General features: G+C 40.0%; 1 protein-coding gene across 6 annotated transcripts in view; it reads right to left on the bottom strand.

Moving 5' to 3' along the window:
* The window catches only part of LHFPL2 (LHFPL tetraspan subfamily member 2), a 151,067-nt gene that overhangs the window by 64,847 nt on the left and 63,047 nt on the right, over positions 1 to 23,173 (bottom strand). For 3 of the 6 annotated variants that reach the window (XM_081289914.1, XM_081289916.1, XM_081289915.1), the window contains one exon: positions 14,920 to 14,980. The exons of the other annotated variants lie outside the window; for them this stretch is intronic. The gene's annotated coding sequence lies outside the window, so the exon portion shown is untranslated. The remainder of the gene's footprint in view (positions 1 to 14,919; positions 14,981 to 23,173) is intronic. 6 annotated transcript variants of the gene reach the window in all.

Here is a 23,173-nt window from a genome sequence, read left to right as displayed (position 1 = left end):
CAGCGGAAGCATGACATAGATTTAAGTGTGGGAATCCAAGAGGTAGAGGGGGAACTTGTTCAGGGTGGTCTGAGGGAGACTGGCCAGGAGTAATGGGGCTGGAGCCAACCAACAACAAAAAAAATCCCAACCAATCGTGAGGAAAATATTTCCTCCAAAGAAAAGGCCGCTTGGCCTCCCCAGGGAACGGCTGGAAGACTCCCAGCCTGAGTCATTCGCGAAACAGCTTTTACAAAGCACTGTAGGGTGTCCCAGGGGAATGGTCTGGCCATGACAGGAAGAAGCTTCATGACCAAGTGGGTCTTTTCCAGCTCCAACTCCCATGATTCCTGGATCCTTCTGATCCTTCTGCTTCTTTCCAACTCACCGGGGCCAGCGTGGTTGTAGCAAGAATGCTGTGATCCTCCAGTCTGAGCATTCTAGGCCTGGATGTAACTACCAGGGGACTCTGGCTGAGGCCTCCCAGCTGCAGCCTCTACTTCCATGTAAACAACTCCACCAAGGAGACAGCAGACGTCATGTCTAAGGATATGCGCCAGCCCAGGCACCCGCCACTCCCTCTCAGGTCTCTACATCTTACCTGCTGAAAACAGGCCCTCGTGCCATCTGCAAATGAGATTTGCTCCTAGGAGCCAGGAATAATTAAACCTATTCTGTGACAGGAACACTGGAAAGGCCTCACATCCCACAGCTGGTGAGCGAGCGGAGCAAATGGATTGTACCCAATGCTGCTTCTGCTTAACCTAATTATTAAGCTATAAGAATGAGCCCTAAGTGACACAGTCACCCTCCTGTGTAGCTGTCAGATAGCCTCTAGGAGACTGTCCCTGAGGGCAGTCCAAAACTTCTCCATGACTTCCTCTAACCTCCCTGAGGCAGCATGAGCTTGGCCTTGTTGGGTCACTCATGCTGGGAGCGGGTGTCATTTTCTGGTGCTTTTCGTCACCCGCCAAACATATTACATTCTTGTTAACTATTCACTTGATTCAGGTTTCTGGAAAACCCCTGTCTAGAAATCTCATCTTAAACCAGAAAAACCTCCTTAATGTATCAGATTAGATTTTAAAAACACATTTTTTTTTCTGTCTGGTTTCAAAGCTTTTGCTGGGTGGTAGTGTTTATGTTGGCACACCCATTCACTACTATTATGTAATAAAGTGCCTCAAAATAATGATTTATTACTTCTCATGATTCCTGAGGTTGGCTGGGCAGTTCTTCCACTGGTCTTGCCTGGGCTCAGTCATGCCCTGCATCCAGCCAGGACATCAGCGCTGGGAGCCCCATAACTGGCAGTGGCCTATCATTTGGCACCCCTCACTCTCCTGGAGGCTAGACCACTTCCTTACATGGAGGTCTCTGCCGTGTTTCCAGAGGGTAAAAGTGGAAGCTTCCAGCTCTCTTGGGGCTGAGGCTCTGAACTTACACAATACTTCTGTCACATTCTATCTGTGAAAGCAAGTCAGAAGGCCAGCCCAGACTCAAGGGATAGGGAAATAAGACTCCAATTCTTGATGGCAAGAGCTAAAAAGAATCTGTGACCATTTTTAATCAACCCCATGTCATTACCTCCCAACTGTGCCAGAGTGACATGAGTTCTGGGACATGGTCACAGTCCCCGAGTCCAAGGAGATCCCAGCACAGAGACTAATCCTCTTTCTGACTCTTGAAGAGCCTTTGCACATATTAGTATGCTGAAGTCTCTGAGGGGTCCTGTCATAAAAACAAATCCTGTTTAACTTTGTATAATCATTAACAAGTCTGTAGAAGCGAAGGAAGACCATTTTCCTATAACAACATTCTGGAAGACCAGTCATGGATCTCAGATTTTTGAACAGTTCTAGTTTAGCATATTTTGTCTTACTGGTCTTATGAGATGTTTCAGAAATGTCACATACATATCCAAATTACATTCTAATACATGGAAGTCTAACACAATGGAGCAAGTTCTGAGTCAGGGTTATTGGACTGATGATCATCCCAGTTACCCCTCAGGGAATTAGACACAAAGAAACCTTCACTAAAAATCATCTTGATTAGCCTTGGAAAACATTCCTGAAAGTTACACAAAGCCTTAGCATCTTTTTCTTCAGCTATGATAGTTTTGAGCATTGACAGAAGTCTTGGTTCCTACAGAATGAATGTTGAGATGCACTCTAATGAAACTTCCCAAGTTTCAACTTCAGTGACAACAGCAAAACCACAGAGAGCAGGAGGCTAGTGGCTTTTCTTCCACAAGGCGCTCAAGAGCCACTAAAGAACCACTTCTTACCTGTCTGTTGGCCATGAACCTGTATCCTCCCATACAACTTTTGGCTCAATTGGAAAAAAAAGTCATCCATCCTCAAAACCAGGTTCTCCAGTTTTCGGTAGCCAGAACAGGAAAAATAATAATACTCTATTCATGAGACCCTGATGGTTCCAATAGAGGGTGACCAATTCATATGAGGAGGGCCAAATCAAAGGTTTGGGTCATCACGACAAGAGCACTCACAAGACCATAGCCATCGAGGGCAATCTCCTTAAATTCAGGTACCAAGTCTGCATGGAGAAGAGAGCAGCACACAGTGAAGGCACACTGTGATGCTGGACGCCAAACCCAAGGGTAAAAAAAGTACCCTATTTACTTTGGCATTCACTCTTGTATTGGGGACAGTGACTGACAAGGGGAACACAGAATTTCATCGGGCTGCTTGGAATAGTTTTTCTCAGAATTGATTACTCTTACACTCACTCACTAAAGAATAGTAATTCAGCCAAAGATACACAACAGTCAGTGGCCAATTTACTAAAATGGACTCAAGAGATCCTCTCATTTCTTTCTGTGTGGTCAGATATTTTAAGTCTTTATCTTGTGTTGCAAAGTTGATGGGGAAACGTGTCCTTCTTGAAACCTGACGGCAATTTCAAAAGATGGAACAAAAGTGAGTCTACAGAAAAATGGGGAATTCCATGGGAAAAAAAAATACTCCATAAATAATGAAAGAGGAAGTAGAAATTCCTAAGGGAGAAAGAATGGTGAGTACACTCGTTAGTCTAAGTGATAAACAAGGTGACTGCTTGTTCTGTAGCAAAAGACACATGGAGAGCCTTTCTGAGAATGGATCAAACCAAATATATATACATATGCAGCGTTTTGGTTTTTGTTTTGTTTTTTTGTGGAGTTGGAGACTAAACCAGGGCTTTGGGTGTGTTAGGTGAAGGCTCTAAGCTACATCTCCAGCTTCTATGTGTAGTTTCGAATTTAAGCAGTTAGAGGTCAGCCAGTCCAAGATTTGGTGAGACAGCAATTGACCTACCATTGACCTCTATGAGTCACTTTCAGCTTCTGCTCCTAATTAATCTGAGCAATGGCCCAAGACCTGGGCACCATGTTAAATTTTCTTCCCCTCTACCAATGCAGTGATTCCATCAGGAACAAAAAACAAAGAAACAAAGGGATGGAGATTAGCTGCATGATGTAATATGGGGGAAACCTGATGTCAACTTATTACTTTTGTTCCCTTTCTCAATCCATGTACTGAAGGTAACTAAGAGCAGGTGTGCCTCTCCAACAGGGCCAAAGGAATCTACAATACTGGGGGACAAATATACTGCAGAGAGAGTAAGGAATCAGGAAAACATAAATACAATCAATTCTGCATGCTACTGAATATAGCTAGACATTTCCAGAAACATAGAACACTTGGGGCTTGTTGGAATAAAAGAAAATAGAGAAAAAAATCGTATTTTATGTTTTTGTTTTGATTCTGGGAATTGAACTCCAGGGCACTGAACTACAGATCCAGTCCTTTTCTTTTAAATTATTGTTATTTTTTAATTTTGAGAGGGTCTCACCAAGTTGCTGAGGTTGGCCTCAAACTTATGATCCCCCTGTCTTGGCCTCCCAAGTCACTGGGATCAGAGACATGTGGCACACCTGGCTATTTTTTGTGTGTATATGTATCTGTGTGTTTGTATCTTTTTTTTTTTTTTTTTTTGAGTGGAGCTGAGAATGAAATCCAGTGCCTTGTGTATGTTAGGAAAGCACTTCACCACTAAGCTACATCCAGTCCATATTTTATGTGTAAAATTGACCACCAACATAAATCAAGTCAATTTCCCCTTTAACCAGGTATTCATGGATCCTGTAGTATCACTAGTAAGTCACTTAATGCAAAGTGTTGGTGTCTTTACCAAAAGGCTGTAACTTTAGAACTTTGAACCCCATACAGGTTCTCTAAGTTCTAGTCACCATTCTGCACCTAAATTGTTACTACAATGGTGGGATGCTTCGTGGGGGGCTTGGATATGAGTCAACAGAAATGGTTCTGCCACAAATGGTATGCACTTTTTGATGTTTGTATGGGAGAGATGTCAAAAACAGAGGCAAGGCCCTCAGGAGGCTCAAGCCTGACCTCTCCTGCCTGCCTTCTCAGCAATTTATTCACCCATGTCTCAGTCACCCCAAACCGTTCACTGCTTCCTGACCACAGGCTGCACTTCCATGCCTCCTCTGCCCACGTTCATCTCTGTCATTCTCCAGTCCCCATTCAACGCCACAGCTCCACAATACCTTTTCCAATGGTAGATTTAATTGTTTCTTCCTTTGTCCCTAATATAATTGGTTCACCACAGTGGCAGTGACTTCTCTACTTGTCCACACATAGCTAGATCGGGAGCTCTTTAAGGACAGCGACACCTTCCTACTCTTGGTTGCCCTAGCATCACATAATAGCTCCAATCGCATCCCACCAGGGTGGAAAAGCCAACAGGCTATCAGGGTACATTTGCTGTGTTATGATGTTAAGGCTTTCACATTAGCATAACAGAAAGAAAGAGAAAAATACAGCAGAGTTCTTTCTAAGGTCCACTAACAGTGCTGGATTCCACCTTCTTTCCTTCCCCAGGAATTTCCCCAACTAATGAGGCTGGCTCTGTTCAAACTTGGCTGGCCACAGGTTTCCAACAGATTTTTTTGTTTTCTTCCAGACCTGATTGCTTGGAAAAAATATCGTAATTTCCTTGTGGGCCTACTTCTGTGGGCTGATTAGCACTGAGGAAACTTCAACCCTATAAGGAGCCCTGATAAGGCCATTGTTCCATTTACTCTAACAGTTTGTCAGGAGTTGTTATTAAGGCATGTGTCATTTGGGGAACAACATTTAGACACATCTCAGATTTTCCCTCCAACTTCCTTAACTTTTTAGCATCAGTGGTGTCTGCTTTTGAGGAACCCAACCTTGGAGAAGTATCAACCCAAAGCAAGCAACTTGACACAGACGAGGGAAGGCAGACCAAGGGGTGCCCCTTCTTCAGGTGCAGAAAAGAAATCTTGGTATATAAAGCCCTGCCATCGCACATCTGTGCTGAAGAACCATTTCGTGTCACCATCGTAATGGGCCTGATGGCCTTAGGAAGTAAACTGAGCTGTCTTAAATCTCTGGGAATTAGTGTGTTATATGTGTTCTAAAACAGACTGGGGTTTCAGGAGCTGTTTCCAACTTCCATGGTATTAAATTTCCTTTTATTCTTCCCAGCACCACATTTCCAATAAGCCCTTAAGAAAAAAAACTTACCCTTAGAGAAGCATACTTTGCTATCTTAATAAAGTCTTCCAATCCTTAGGAGATAAGTCACCATATTTTCATTCTCAAAAATATTAATTTTATTCCCTCGAAGAATCTTATGAAAATATTTGTATTTCTTGCCTGAGTTCCCTGGGAGGTAAGCGAAAAAACTAACTAATAAAGGATACTTCCAACCTTACAAAAGACAATACATATTGGAATATGGAAATAATTAAGACTCAAGGAAAAAAAAAGTCAAGCCCCCAAAGCAAGAGCCCTCTAACTAGAAAGTACTGTCCAGAGGCTCTCGCCTGACTTGTGTACATTAGACATTAATCAGGGTCATGGGATTTTAAATCAAGAAAGTAGGTAAAAAAAAAAAATTGAAGATCCTATAAATGGTAAACTAATAGATGAGGATTCACTCCCAACAAAGAATTCATAAATAGATTCCATTAAAATAGCATACTCTGCAAAATACCAACTTTGGTTTCTTCTCAAGAAATCTGATTTATCCATTTGGCAAGAATATATTTAATTAGGAAAACATTCACTAATTCAAGAAGTCAAGTCCAGATGCAGGCAGGAAGAACAGGGATGCACATGAAGGGAGGACGAGAAGGTTTATTTGGGGGCACACACTGCATTAGAAGGGCCAGTGGGACATTAGGGGAAGGTGCCCAACAGACAGTTGGCTTCAGGGGTCTGCAGCCTGAAGGAGAAGTTTGATCTGGAGAGCACCAGCTGTGGGTGGCAGCAGAGCTGCCATGGAGTGGGCTAGATAATTCAGAGAATGCAAGGAGATGAGGGAGAGAAGGGGCCAAGGAGTACATGGGATCAGTTATTAAGCAGAAAACAAAAGGAGCCGGCCAAGTGAACAGGGAAGACCTATCAGGAGAGAAGAAGCAGATAAGAGGCATTTCATGAAGCCAATGAACATTTTATTATGGGCCAGCACATTATTGTGCTTTATTCTTCTAAGAGAGGTAGGTGCACCTTGCCTGCCTGCAAGGGTGCCTATAGGCCTGGATGAGATGGGGCAGGAGTGCTCATGGGGTAGGGCTGTGGATGGCAGCTACAACCAAGAAGCCACCTAAGAACTTCTAGCTGTGATCTCTTTGACATGTCTATACCTGAGCTCTTTTTTAAAAAATTATTTATTTTAATTAGGTATATATGACAGCAGAATGCGTTTTGAGCCATTGTACATAATTGCAACACAAGTTTACATTTCTATGGTTGTACACAATTTAGTGTCAAACCAAATATGCAGTCATACATGTACTTAGGGTAATGATGTCCATCTCATCCCACCATCTTTCCTGCCCCCATGCACCCTCCCTATCTTTCCTCCCCTTTGCCCAATCAAAGTTCCTCCATTGTTCCTAGGCCTCCTCGATCCTCATTATGGACCAGCATCCACTTATCAGAGAGAACATTCAGCCTTTAGTTTTTCGGGATTGGCTTACTTCACTTAGCATGATATTCTCCAACTGCATCCATTTACCTGTAAATGCCATAATTTTATTCTCTTTTAATGCTGTGTAATACTCCATTATTTATATATATACCAGAGTTTCTTTATTCATTCATCTATTAAAGGGCATCTAGGTTGCTTCCACAGTTTAGCTGTTGTGAATTGAGCTGCTATGAATATTGATGTGGCTGTGTTACTATAGTATGCTGATTTTAAGTCCTTTGGGTATAGACCTAGGAGTGGGATAGCTGGGTCAAATGGTGCCATTCCAAGTTTTCTAAGAAACCTCCATACTGCTTTCCAGATTGGTTGTGCCAGTTTGCAGTCCCACCAGCAAGGTATGAGTGTGCCTTTTCCCACACATCCTCGCCAACATTTATTGTTGTCTGTATTCTTTTAGCTGCCATTCTGACTGGTGTGAGATGAAATCTTAGAGTAGTTTTCATTTGCATTTCTCTAATTCCTAGAGCTGTTTTGAAGTGTAAGATAATTTTATAGGTAATTAACAGTTAATGCATAGACAACTATGCTCATATATAATCACATAATTGGTATGACTCTACATTATGTGCAACTAGAAAAATGAAAAGTTATACTCCATTTATGGATGATGTGTCAAAATGCTTTCTACTGTCATGTATAACTAGAGTAAATAAAAAATAATTTTAAAAAATAAAATACAGAATTATGCATTCCACCAACTTTTCTAGGAAAATGAAACAAGGCCACAGATGTCAGAATCATCATTTTCACAATTAACAATATTGCCTGAATTTAAGAACACAAACAATTCACAAAAGAGAAAAAAAACAAATTGTTATTCAGATTTTGAAAAATACTCCATTTCATTAATAATAAAAAGCCAAAAGTATTTGAAAGGGTTAAAGAAAGAAGGCTGCCACTAGCAGGAATATGAAGGAAAGGAAGGGAGAGGAGTTAATGATGACCGCCTTCTGCCCACCCCTTCCCAATCTGTTATTTAACACGACTCTGCACACTCTGTAACACAACTGCTGCCTTTTGCATAAAGTTTTTTTTTAATTTTTTTTAGTTGTTGATGGACCTTATTTATTTTGATGTGGTGCTGAGAATCGAATCTAGTGCCTCACACATACTCTGCCACTGAGCCACAACCCCAGCTCCCATACACAAAGTTTTATTGAAAATACACACACACCAGTAAAAATTAAAATGAAATGCCACTTTCAACTCATAAACCAGCAAAGATTTAAGAATCTTAACTCCTTACCAATCAGGGTGTCATAAAATAAGCATTCTCATATACTACCAATGAGACTTCAACTGTCCTGGAATATTTTCACATCTGAATAATGCCATTTATAGAAGTATATCTGAAGTTTTATATATAGTCTTTAAAAAGTAAAAAGAAAATAACTCAAATGTCAAAGACAGAAAGAAAGTTAAAGTGATTTAGGACATACGCTGTAGGATAGAATATTAAACCAGTCAGACATGGTTGTGCACATCTGTGGTCCCAGCTACTCTGGAGGCTAAGAGGATGGAAAATTCAAGGCTATGATGGGCAACTTTGTGAGATCCTTTCTCAAAATAAAAAATAAGTATTGTAAAACACACACACACACACACACACACACAAAATGGAATATTACTCAGTCTTAAAGAAGAATGAAATTGTGGCATTTGCTGGTAAACAGGTGAAACTGGAGAATATCACTCTAGGAGAAATAAGTCAATCGCAAAGACCCAAAGGCCAAATATTTTCTCTGATAGGTGGATACTAATTCATATTAACGGGGGAGGGGAATAAAGATAGTTTGGATTAGAGGAGAGTGAAGGGAGGGGAGGGAGTATAGGGTTAGGAAGGATAGTAGAATGAATAGTACATTATTACCTTATGCTCATATATAATTACATAATTGGTATGACTCTACATCATGTGCAACCAGAAGAATGAAAAGTTATATGCCATTTATGGATGATGTGTCAAAATGCTTTCTACTATCATGTATAACTAATTAGAACAAATAAAAAATAATTAAAAAAGATAAAAATAAGGGCTGGGTTGTGGCTCAGTGGTAGAGAGCCCACAAGTTCAAGTCCCAGTACTGGAAAAAAAACTGAAATGCTTTTTTTTTTCTTTTTGAACAAAGAAGAAAGGAAGACATGGAGAAATATTTATAACATAATAAAAAAGGGAAAAAAATCACCAAATATAAAGTTGCAACAAAGCTCTACCATGTGAAAAAACAGAACATGAAAGAAGAGGTACTCTTAGAAATTTGGCCATTACATTAATAGTGGTGGCCCTAAAAGGAAAGATTTTGTCTCATGCATGCTTATGCTTTTCTGTATGAACACGGGTTCTTTGGATAATTGGGGAGGGGCACATACAAATATCTTTTGGCAATTCTAAGTATGCAAGGTCTAATGCTTGGCTCTGGAAGGGTAACAGTGTTCAGGAGCACTAGGGAAGATCAAAGTGTGACCTGTGGGCAGATGCTGTAAACAGGCGAGCACACAACATAGACTATCAGAGCAGCTCAAGAAAAATGTAACTGGTAGGGTCTGTCACAGTGACTTTCTCTGCAACCCTCTCTTATCAAAATGCCTACCAGTGTCCAAATGGACAGACTTATATATACCTGATATAGGCTGTAAATTGCCCCAAACTGGTGACCCTGACCTTGAATAATGAGGAATCCATGAAAGCACTTGACCACCACACCTCACATTGTCTTTCCAATCCATATTCCATGAACACTTCAACTGAGCCAGGGATGCGGTCTGAGAATGAAGCAAGGAGAGAGAACTGCGGTGGTGAAGCAGCAAGAGGGAACCAGCTCATTAGAAGAGTCACACTAGATTTCTAACAAAGGCAAAAGAGACGACCTAAGCCAGTGTCCACTTCCTAACACAACTTGGCTATCTAAATAGAACAATTTGGATCAAAATCAAATAAATCTCCAAGTGCATCTGAGCTTAGCAAATAGCAGTGAGAGTTTTTTCACAGACTGTTCTGGGATGGCACAGTAAGGTGCAGAGACTGGAGATGGCCCCATCCTTACAGGTTTCCTGGTACCCTTGCCCTGCGCTTTGTGGCAAGTAGCTGGCCTGTGGCTTGGGGGATGCTGGTGCTGAGGCTGTCTGGAAGGACAGGACCACTGTATGACTAGTGGTTCTACCCCATGTGAGAGCACAAGAGAGGGAAAGATTTCAAAATCGTTATTGTGGTGACTGAATTGATCCAAAAAGGCAATGCAGATTAAATCAATATTTAATTCAGAAGAAGTCAGTTTCAGTTAGGAAGTCAGGGGAAAGTTTTAAAGAGCTGACAGGGCAGGATGTAAGAACTTGAGAGGTATATTATCACCCCCTTTAGTGGCAAGCAAGGATTGCTGCAGTTTGGCATGAACAATTATTTTTTAAAAAGTGAATACTAAATAAAAATGTATACAGTATTTACCTGCTTATGGTGGCAAGCATCATATAAAAGCACACATGCTATGCTCTTCATAGTCAGTCAGGGGAATGTCTCCACACTATCCCAGGGTATGTTCACTCAGCTGAGTTCATTAATATAAAAAAGCTTCCTAGGTGAGGATGATGGTATGTCGTCATGCAGGTGAAAAGACAATAGCAATAACCAACTGGAAGTGAATCACTGTACTGGAAGATTTGCACACGGCCTTTTTCACAGACATTCCATCACAAAACTATGCTTTTATTGACACGAGATCCAGAACAACCCTGTGAACCTATCCTATCAGATGGAGGGGCAGAATTCCTTGTGCAACAATCTATCAGAAAGAGCTCAAAAACACAAAGCAAGACGGATTCATGGGTCGCCATGACCCAGGAGACTGGTTCATCTAGGAGAAAATGACTTATTTGCCCCCAGTGAATCAGCACTTAGTTCAGTAAAAGAAATTTGGGAATATAGTCCCAGGTCTTCTGTAACCAGGATTTCTTATCAGAAGAAAGACAAGCTGTCAACATACAGGTAATGAAAAGTAAAAGATAAATAAGAACTGCATCCACTTTATACGTCTTTAATGTACTTTGATTTGCTTTTGTTAAATCTTGAAAATTGCTATCTGTGCTTTATTATTTTCCTATCCAGAAACCATCTATTTGGTCCAATTTACTTTCAGTAAGGGGAGAAAGTTGTTACACCTCTTTTATTAAGTGCTTGTCCATTTCTATTAACTGCTTCCAAATTGATGGTGTAGTGGATTCTAGGTGTGATACTAGAATTTAGGAACATCTATATCATAACAGTTAAGCTACACAAAGGAAAGCTGCCTTTGTTAAAGATTCTCTTTGGGGCACTGGGCCACTAAGCCACATCTCCAGCCCTATTTGGTATTTTATTTAGAGACAGGGTCTCATTGAATTGCTTAGCACCTCGCTTTTGCTGAGGCTGGCTTTGTGAACTCACGATCCTCCTGCCTCAGCCTCTGGAGCTGCTGGGATCTTTAAAGATTCTTCATAAGACTTGAAAGTGGCTCCTACTTAATGTGGAGATATGAATTCTTGGATAGAGCTTATAACATGGGGAAGCAGACTCTCCCACTTTTGCTCAATCTGGAAAAGTGTGAGGATAGCAAGATATAAAAATTATGAACAAGATATTTGCACTCTCTTTTCTAATACTAATGCTTTAAAACTTGCTGTGTATTTTTCACTTACAGCACATCTCAGTTTGGGTATAAAATTTTCATCTGAAATAACTGATTTGGTTTCAACTTTGTAAAATTTGCAGCTGAAAGAGTAGATTTGCATACCCAAGTTATTTCAAATACACTTGCAAGCTTTCCAATAAATGAACTATTGTTCTAAATTTTAAATAAAATAAAATTACAGGGCCTCAGTGGCCACATTTCATGTGTTCAGTAGCCATACATGGTAGCGGCTACCAGATAAACCTCCACTCTGTACATTTGGTCAGTCCCAGTAAGAATTCCCCAGGTGAGGAAAGACTGTCCCCAGTCCACTCAGGAAGAAAACCCACCAACTCCTAAGGATGTGCTCTTCTGACAAGGGAGTACCCCTTGCAGGGTCACCTTCAGTCTATTCAAATTATCTTCTCAGATTCCAAACTGAATAACAAAAATATAAAAATCTGTTGTAAAAGAAAGCTCAACAAGCTAAAGGTCAAACTCTAGGGATTTTAAAACTGTGGACATTTTTTTTTTTGAGCCCAATTCTCTGCCTCCTTTCTTGGGTCCAAAGTTACAAGCACATTTATTGAGATTCACTAGGTGTTAGTTTCCTGTGCCTTACTCTCCATACATCATTGACTCTCCTAGCAAGCCTGTGAAATAGGTGAAAGCCAGAGAGGGTGTCAATAACTTGTTCAAGGTCACACACCTAATTATAGGGGGTAGAGCAGGAATTTAAGCTCAGAAAGTCTGACTAGGTTTGAAAAAAAAAAAAAAAAAAGCCTGGCAGTACTGCCAGTATAAGTTCCCTTAAACTAACCACACACCCAAACTCCCATTTTTCAAAACCTTCCTACAATTTTCACTGAGCAGGCAGGCAGAACAGAGCAGGTATTGCCCTGCCATTTTTCCAAATGAGGCACAGGAGGGGAGATGTTTGCCCTACGAGGCACGATGATGAGTGCCTGGAAGAGCAGTTTCTCAGACTTTCTATCCAGTGACCTCTCCATCAGACCCATGTCAGGGAGCCAACCAGGGGAGACTTGTTGACTATCTAACACTACATACTGTCCCTCTTACCTCAATCAATCTTCCAAACCACCCAAGAAGGAAGAGATCATCCACAGGTAAAGAGATCTGGAGTGCCATGGAGTACAGACAACTGACACCACACAGCCAGCTGAGATCCCAGGCCAAGTGTGTGTCCAATAGAGGGGGATGCCTCCCTAGGATTGCCAGATGTCAAGGGTTTCCTTAAACTGCAATCCAGAGGATACTTCCATCATATTAATGCAATGTAAATAATAGGAAATTGTCTGTAATTCAGATGCCATTAATGCAGAATGTAAGAACAAGAGTGCCTGATAATAAAGTCTGTATAGGATAAAATCACAACTTAAAACATAACAATACAAGAAACAGAAGAAGCTGGTTTTATGGGACTAATTCTTCAGAGAGGAGGACTTAAGGGAGATAGTGATTTGGCTGCTGAAGGTGCTGCAAAATGGAAGGACTTTTCTCCAGAGCAGGGTCAAATAGGGTGACCACCTAGGATGGGCAGACTCAACCATCGCCAGCATACATGCGGAACACAGGTTCACTTAACTTGGGTGCCCAAGTTAAGAAAACAGGCAACGTGGCTGTTACTCCTGTTCCCAGCCAAGTGACAGTGCCTCTGAATGAAAATACACTCACTCCCCTCAGCACAAACTTGTCTCTGTTGAGAATATCTGTACTCATGGAACAATGTGAGCAAAAACGCGCTGACAGGCACCTGGAAATTCTGGAGCTGAACAAAGCATGGCAAAGTCATGGCTGGCCAAATTTTAAACAGGTTTATGAATACTTGGTTCAAAAAAATCACATGTAAAAAAATTCCCTTATTTTTAACATACAGGAAAAGATGTGCATTGTTATTGATAATCTTTAGTAATAGGAAACCAGCTTCTCCCATCCCCACTAAATAAATATAAAGTAGATATTTAAAGATCATCAGTTGGATATAGTACCAACGATTAGCCTGCTCAGGACATCACTTGTCTCATGTCAGCCCTCATCTTCCTATGAGAATAAATTCGGCTCTAACCATTTTATAACTCACAAGAGTTTACAGATCACATTAAAAAAAATAAAAAATAAAAAGTCCCAAGCTTTCTAACCTAACAATACTAGTTTTTAGAACATTGTAGTAACACTCGAGAAATCAATAACCCAAAACGTGACAAAACAGCACATTTTCCTTCCCCAAAATCAGTAAGTCAAAAAGATGGCCTTTCTACAAATGAGAGATGACTCTGTGTAAAATCCTCTGCACAGTTGCTGGCCCTCCTGGAGAGGCTTTTTTTTTTTTTAACCTAATCAGACTTTCCGGGCTTAAATTCCTGCCCTACCCCTATAATTAGGTGTGTGACCTTGAACAAGTTATTGACACCCTCTCTGGCTTTCACCTACTTCACAGGGTTGCTAGGAGAGTCAATAATGTAAGGAGAGTAGGGCACAGGAAACAGTTGGTCCAGAATCCACACATATCCGGGGTCCTTTGACTTAAGCTCATCCCCATGGGTGAACGAGGCCTCTAGAGGCCCTGGTTGAACAGGCTTTTGAGAAACAGACCTGGATCACATTCTTTAGGGACAATTATTTAACTACCCATTGTCTTGATTTGCACTAAAGTATATAGCCAGATGATTACTCAACCCTTATTACTAGTGTTTTCCAAAAGCAACTTATAAATTAAAATCTATTCAGTTAATACAAAACACCTCGTGGTTAACTTTTTCTAACTTTCATTTTGGCAATCCTTCTGCATGAAAACTATCAACAAGTAATAAAATTGGGTAATTTGAACTGGCCTTTCCTATTTCCCCTTTCTGAGAAATATGATAACCAATGGTAAAACGGTCACAGAAGAAGTTCAAAAAGAAAGACAACTTAAATTCTACACAGGCCATTTTTGAGAGCTCTGAAACCTCTTCGTAAATGGTGACAAAACAATGTCAGAATTGAAGCACAGAAATTATAGCATTAAATTCAATACCATATTCAATACCATTCATGAAACTTCACTGGGTCCTTTATAGCCCTGATGCATGCACATGCAAAAGGAGTTTCTAACCTAAATATATGAGTGCTTATCACATAGGGTCCAAAAATTTGAAACTTGGCATCTTTCTCAAGTAGGAAGTTGCCACCCACCTAGAAAGTGTTTCCAAACAATCACCAACAATGAGGATGTCTGATTTTATTTACTTACGTATTTATAGTTTTGCAGGAATACAGGGAGGTCTCAATGAACAACTTCAGAAAAATGCCACCTAGAGGAAAAATTGAATGAAAGGTTAATTTAAAAAAAAGAAAAAACACACAAAAACAACTTACCATGCAGTTTTATGTTTATTAAAATAAAATATGTGATGTTTCTTCAAATATTGGTTCTCACACTAATAGTTCAATTTGCCTTAGAATATAGCCACTGCTTTCTGGGTACAGTGAGGAACTAAAATGCAAGGAAAGAAAAAACAAAAAGAAAACTGAAAAAATCCCAAAATATCTCTTCAGCAGTGCTTTGAAATTTTAAAAATAAATAGAACAAATTTCTGATATAAGATACCATAGTTAGTATTTCTTGAAAATTTATTATACATCTTGGACTGTTTTAGGTTTCACAATACAACCTTTCCAGACAAGCACTGTGTCCACTGACAGATGAGGACCTTCCCCAATATCACAAAGATCCAAGGTTTCCGAATCATGCCCTTTCTCTCCTACTGCGTGGTATTGCTCAAGAGCACTTTCTACTTTAACAAGTGTAAGCCATTACCTCCCCAAATACCCACAAGCACATTTTCTATAATCAAACTTTCAAATGGTGCCGACAATGAAAATAAGTTAATAGCAAGCTATAAGTAACCACATTTTTTTCCTGATAGATTAGCATTGGTGCTACTGATATTAAACTAACTGTTCCTGAGGTTGAGAAGCACACTACATGGCTCAAAGGCTCCTCAATCTAAAGAAATCATAACACTTTTGAAATAACTTGAAGATATTGCACAAAAGTCACTGGGTTTCACTTTCTCAAAAATAAAAAATAAATACCTAAAAAATATAAATTCTGAACACATAAAATCCTTTGTTACAATAGCTCAGAGAAACTATAATTTTTTTTTCTTAAATGGTTCTTTGCTGGCTAAATTCTAAGCATTTCCCACAATTTCATGACCAATATTTTTATCTGGACATGGCTTCTGTGAAATCACTAGGATTATTATGAATGGGTCTGTTATAAATGGAGTTCTTGATCAACATTTCATTGCTCCCAAAATGAGTCACAGAAATTCTTGAATCTTACTACTGTTCAAAATCAAAGATAACATTTAAAAGAATTGTTTTTTTCTTTGTACACACATCATGAGCAAAGCTCCCGACAAAGATTTCAAAACCCTAGCAATAACAAAGAAGGCAGGGTGGCATACTGATTCCTACCTAAAGTTTTCCAAACTCATATGGATGTTAAAAGCATTTCCTAGAATAAATAAATCTGACCCACAAGCTCTGAAGAAAAAAGACACATAGAAATAAGTTCTTTGTATCATGATTAAGCTTTTTTGACAAAGAAGTCAAATCTTGTGACACTATCACAGCAATATGAAAGATTAAACCAGCCAGTTCTTTTACTGAATTTGGTTGGCAAATAGTGTGTTATTTTTATATTCTTTAAAAAAAAATATGCCATTTCTGGGCTTGGGGCAGTAGCTCAGTGGCAGAGCACTTGCCTAGCATGCGTGAGGCACTGGGCTCGATCTTCAACACCACATAAAGATAAACAAATAAATAAAATAAAGGCATTCTGTCTGTCTACAACTACAACTTAAAAAATAATATGCCATTTCCAGTATGGAGATTCCTCAAAAAAATAGGGATGGAATCATCATATGACCCAGCTATCCCATTCCTTGGTATTTTCCCCAAAGATTTAAAATTTCCATACTATAGCAATACTCCCACCTTCATGTTTATAGCAGCACAATTCACAACAGCTAAATTATACACGCCACAATTTCTTAATCCATTCATCTATTGACAGGCATCTGGGTTGATTTCATTGAACACACACAGAGACACATATATAAACACTATACACACACATATACACACACACAAATATATACATAAATATGTATATATATATAAATACACACACACTGGAGTTCTACTCCACCATAAAAAAGAATGAAATCATGTCATTTGCCTGGAAATGGAGAATACCACGCTAGGTGAAAATAAGCCAAACTCAGAAACTCAAAAGGTTGAATGTTTTAGTAAAACAAAGGAAAGGGGGGAAAAAAGATAGGATATAATAAAGGTAAAGGGAAGACCAGTAATGTAGAAGGAGATGGAGCAGCAGAGTGGAGGGATGTGTAATGGGAGGCAATGCAGAATAAATTCTTAAAAAATCGTGTTATATGCATATGTAAATATACCACAGAGAACTTCACCTTTATGCATAAGGAAAAAGAACCAATCAAATATAAATAAATAGTTGAGCATAAGAAAGTCTAGTAGAGCAGAGGAAGGAGAACAGAGGATGGAGGGAAAAGGGGGGATCATGAAATTGAATTCCATGCATGTATGAGTTTGATGGATAAACTCACAAAAACCCTAAGGTGGGCACTAGTATTATCCCCATCTTAAAGATAAAGAAGCAGGCACCGAGATGTTTAAAGAACTCTCCAAAAATTACAAGACTCAGAAGAAGTAGTTAAGATCCAATCCACACACATGATCACACTTAATCCTAATAATTATAAAATGCAGGCAGGGGGAGAGATTTTTAGTTTCATTTTAAATTTGAGGAAAACTGTAATTCTGAGGAGTTTGGACTGACTTCTGCAAAGTCACACTGCAATTCAGGAACAAAGGTCAAGAACAGAACCTGGCACATCTCACTTCAAGTCTAGTACTGCTTCTATATTTATGGATTTGGGGGTTAGATTCTATATGTAACTCAAGAGTGTGTGGTACCTTTAATCCCTGAGAAGACACTTCTGAATTGTCTTGACACGTTGAAGCAACTACAAGAATATTAAGTATAGCTCACACTGAGTTACTAATGTTGCCATGTCGCTATTTCCCATTTTTCATGAAATTATGTTTTTTCACTTAATGGTTACCAAATATACAGGTTTATATAGAAATTGGAAATATTGGTCCTCATTTATTATCGTTTCACCTTCATTTTTGTATGTTATTGCTCTGTGTTGCCATTTAAATTATTTATAGCCCAATAAATGCAGGCATTGTTTATTCCAGCAAGCTTCTAAGTAAAATTAAAACAACTGTGTTTCTGCACATTAAGGAGTTAATAAGTTTTTACATCCCATTCATCTCCATTTGGGTTGCATGCCCTCCTGTTCCACTTCCGGAGACCAGGGGAAGAAACAATAGCTGCCTTTTGAGCCTAAGTACAGCACCCATGTGACAGGCACTGGCACTTATTTATTGAATTGAGTTGTGGAAAAACAGGAAGCAGAGTTGTAAGACCCCTTTCTCAGTTACAAATTTCCAAGTCTTGAAATGTCCCAATTTGAATCGTTTCATGTTACTCAGTAAAACCAGAACCAAGGAATGAAAATGACTTTGGAAGTTACAAGGGTAAATCTCAGCCTAATGAAAAAAGAATTTTGTAATAAACAGAGTTGTCCCAACAGTGGTCCAGAAGTCTCAGTAACTGTACTAAAACAGGAAGAATGCTTTCCTGAACCCAAGGTGGCTCCCTACATCCATCCATGGCAAGCATGGGAGTTCCATGGAAGAGCACAGTGTGTTATGTGGCACTTTTCAATTCATTTCTCAGTAGAACCCACTATGAGTAGAAAGTGGATGGAGCATGGGTGGGGACAGACATCATTATTATTCCCATTTTGGGGGGTTAGAAATTTAAGCAACTTAGGCTGAATCACACAACTAGTAAAAGCATGAAGTCGGGCCTCAATCCAGGACTTCTGACTCTAAAGGTCAGTGCATTTCCAGCGAGGCTGTTTACCCAACAACCAAGAAATTATGACTTCAACCATTATATTTACTCATTATGGACAGAGGCAGGGATGGGCCCCCATGAAACAAAGCATGGGGGTGAAGAGCAAAGGAGATCAGCTAACAGCAAAATATCTACCTCACCAAGAAGAGCCATTTATATTTTTGGTAGGAAAGTTCTCTAAGGCTCTGTTCACATGGGTCAACTAAAAGAATGATTATCCAAATCCTACTTTAGTGTGCTTTGTCGATACAATAAACGTTTGGGGAAGTTAGCCCACATTTTAAGGGCAGTTGGAGGCAATTCAATAAACATAAAAAAGCAGTGGCTCGCTTCTGCACCCAAAGTATAAATTATGCCTTAAAGATTAGGCTGGTAGATAGTAAAGGAAAAAGGAAGGGGGTGGGGGTCGCTTGAAATACATTCTCTGACAACTCTTCCAGGACAATCTCACACTTGAATCTGACAACAGGAGTTTAACACAAATGGGTCAACCATTGAATGACTGCTGAAGCTTGCAAGATTTTTAAGGAAAGACACAAAGGTGTCAAATTTCATGAACCTGTCTACCAAGCACAGAAAGTGGCAGGTTGCCAAAGGCTGGACGGTGTTCACTCATGTGAGATGCTGGGAACTTGAACCTCTACAATGCCTGTCTTCCCACTTAACCACAGTGGTGAATGATTCATTTCAACTTTCCAAAGACCTCATAAACTCTAAGTCAGATGCTGCTAATCATAAAAACTTCCTTTTACTCAATACTCTGTGATGCAACATTACAGAATCGACATGAAGCTGTCAGAGAATACATTTTAAACGTAGTATCTGGGTGCAAGAGAAGAGCCGATAGATGTGCCAACAAGTCAGATTCAATTACGCTGCATTTCAGTGTGCCAGGTTTGTGCATCAAAACGTTACTATTGTTATTTACATACAGCTGGTACCATGTTCATACACATAAGTGTTACCCCTTCCCCAATATCTAGTTATAAATCTAAGAAATTACAGGCTCCTTGAGAACAAAAGTAATTCTAGCTTACTCCTCTCTACTTCAGTCTCTTGCACATAATAGTGTAGAGCAGAGGACACAGAGGTCAGAAAAGTATACTGAATAAACTACAGGTGATCGCAGTAAGAACAATCCCTACAGACTGGCAGAAAAGGCAGACTATGGGAACAAGAGAAATACTGGATTAATAGGAATGGAGAAGATCATTCAGCAAAGATGACAGCGGGAATTCCAGAACAAGAAGAAAGCACAGGAGGTAGACATGAATTAGCAGGCTGTAAAGATGCATGGGGGACGAGTTACCCTGCACAATGCAGGGGGAACCTCAAGTGGAGGTGTTTCCAAAACACCAGCATCCATCCAGACCAGCCTCTGTGAACTTCTTCTGTCCCAGAATAGCCTTATAACATGGGTGGCAGAAGAGGGTGACAGAGGCAAGTGTGCAGTTAAGGAGCTCTTCAGGTAATTCTGAAAAACTCTCCTCCAGATGACAGTGACTAAATATTGTTGCTTTTTTTCTTTTAATCTCAGATATAGATGTGTGGTAATTTTGTAAGACCAAAACTATTGTGATTACTGTCAAGCACCAGCAAAGCGTGAGCCACATAGGACACACCAACAACTTGTTCAAGAACTGATGACTTAAGATGGACAGGCATTGGTCATTACAACAAGAAGGGTGCATGCAGCACACTTGGGGAGCGGACCAGGGTAGACAGGGAGCCACAGAAAGCAATGGGGACTATAAGTGTATCTGATAAGCCCTCTCACAGTTCTTCACTGTCTGCATTCCAAGTCTAGGCACAAACTTTAAGTAATAACAGACCAATGTTTCTGAAAAACAGATGATAAGATTAGAAGTAAAAATAAAGAATATTTGCTCATTAAAAAGATTTCCAAATAGTTATTTATGGACAAATACAGACCAAAATATGTATTTTGCAAGTAAGGACCCTGCTCCCAAGTTAGCTATCAATTATAAACCCCTTCAAGCTCAGATACAAACCCGTGCATTGCTTCCCAGAGAACCTTATATGTCCCCAAGGGTTCTGATCATGCCAAATGTTTATGCCATTGCTATGTCTCCATTTGGAAGTGTGTCATCATCACAGGCAAAGCTCACTGAAGGGGCTTCACCATTAAAAAAAGCCAATTCATCCCTTGGGAAATGCCTTTCCTGTAAGTCTCCTGAAATCAAAGGAAAAAACCCAGGAGTTTCTGCATCTAAGCAAGGCCAGCTCTAAAGGTGTTTGGACTACCAACTCGCCTTCCTATTTACCTTTTTCATTATCATACAAATGCATAAAAGCATTTATCTGTCCATCATTCTATTCCCTCTCTAGTCAACAATATTGACTGGGTACCTTCTCCCTGCCAGGCACAGCAAAGACCACGACAAACGAGCATTATTTGCTCCTCCAATGGAATGGATTCTCTCACATGGCATCAGGCTCAGCAATCTCTAGGCACCTTTTGCAACTCTCTCTAATAACCTGTCTGGTATGAAGGTTTGGTGGCCATCGTTGACATAGCAATGCCAGAGATCACTGCTCTCTCTTCTGGAAATATCTATATCTTAAGTTTCAGTCTACACAATCAAACTCTTTGAGCTTTTCTAAAATTTGACATTAGATGAGTAGGTGAGGCAGAACTAAAAAGGGGATCTGCAATTATACTGGAGGGAGCCTAGAAGTCCTGCATCATTTACATGCGAGTAACGGTAGCTTCTGAGTGAATTTCAGGAGAAATAAAATCACTTCAAATATTAATTACATGAGAACATTGTGAATAAGTTTTTACCACTTACATGTCAACAAACATGGAAATATCATGACAGAACAAAGGGTACATGAACTTTTTTTTTTTAAAGATAGAGTGAGAAAGGAGAGAGAGAGAGAGAGAGAGAGAGAGAGAGAGAGAGAGAATTTTTTAATATTTATTTTTTTTTTAGTTATCGAGTTATCGGCGGACACAACATCTTTGTTGGTATATGGTGCTGAGGATCGAACCCAGGCCGCACGCATGCCAGGAGAGCACGCTACCACTTGAGCCACATCCCCAGCCCCAACATGAACTTTTAATAAAGCATTTTATAAAGCTTATGATAATACTTTTTGCTCAATAACGTACAGTATAATTAATCAATAAAAATAAATCCTAAAAACACCCTCAGCAATGGAGCCCTATGAGGCCCACTTAGTACCAATCGCTACCTATATGGAAAACAAAAGCAAATCCACCGCCCCTTAAGAAAAGGGAGAATGTTTCCCATCACAAATCATGGTGTGGGCTCTCCTTTTGTGACCTGCTTTGATTCCAAATCCGATATCATGTTCTCCAAAACTCAGTTTTGAGGTCTCAAGGCATCTGCCTGCATAACTATGTTACCTCTGCATCCTTCCTATTCCAGACAGGAGACTCATGTCTCAAGACCCTCGTAGGGCCAGCTTCTACCAAAGCCTCCTCTGCACACCCTTTTGCTTTGGTCTCTCTCAGGCCTCCTCCGAGCTCATGCAGCCCTCTCACACTCAGCACTGTGTGATAACTATGAACTTGTGAACACTCTGGCAACAGCCCTGTCATATCCACACTGAGCAATAATTATGTACTTATCTGCCTGTGTCAAGTCCATTCATCCATCTTGAGGCCAATATTAACAAACTATGGTTATGGGCATTTCAAATGACTCTAACTCAGTCCCTTGACTAGTAAAGACTAACAGAGAATGAAGCAGGCCACTCCAGATCACGGACATTCACATGGCTCATCCCCTCCTTCATTCCAATGTCATCTCCTCCTCTGACCACCCTAGCTGAAAGAGTGACACACTCCACGTGTCCCTGGTACTGCCTAGGCAGTACCTACTTCATCTTCCCCATGGCTCTTACCACTGCCTGATACCTTCCACAGAGTCAGCTGCAAAGACAGGGAGAGGGGACTATATAGAAGAACAGAAATAGACATGGGTATTATTTTAGAAGTTAATGGTTTTTCTATCTGCTAGACCATAAGCTCCATTAAGGAATGGCCATTAATGTATTTTGGCCTGTGAGATATAGATCTTTCTTATCTGGAATAGTACCTGAGAAAGGACATGTTCTCAGTGAATACCCACTGGTTTTGACCAAATTAGAAACCCAGAAACATAAGATCAGATGGAAAAGGGAGGAAAATTTGCTCAGCAGAAATTTGATGTGCCCAGCTGGGCCACCAGGCAGAGGGGATTCCAGCAGGTAACTGGTCTGAAACTTAGGAAAGAGAGCAGACAATTAGTTTGGAAAATTAACAACATAATGGGAGTTGAGGAAAGCCAGGGGTAAGGGTGACTGTCAAGTGACTGGCCATTGTACAGTGAAAAATAACAGCATATACCTTGTAGGGATGCGTGTACTAAAGGAGTCAGTACATATGACACATTTGATCTCTCTCTTCAAGGCTTAACCAAATAACTACATAGTAAGT

This window comes from Spermophilus citellus, assembly GCF_964194105.1.
Source record: "Spermophilus citellus genome assembly, chromosome: 1".
Classification (NCBI taxonomy): Eukaryota; Metazoa; Chordata; class Mammalia; order Rodentia; family Sciuridae; genus Spermophilus; species Spermophilus citellus.
This window is presented reverse-complemented; position numbering and strand designations above follow the sequence as displayed.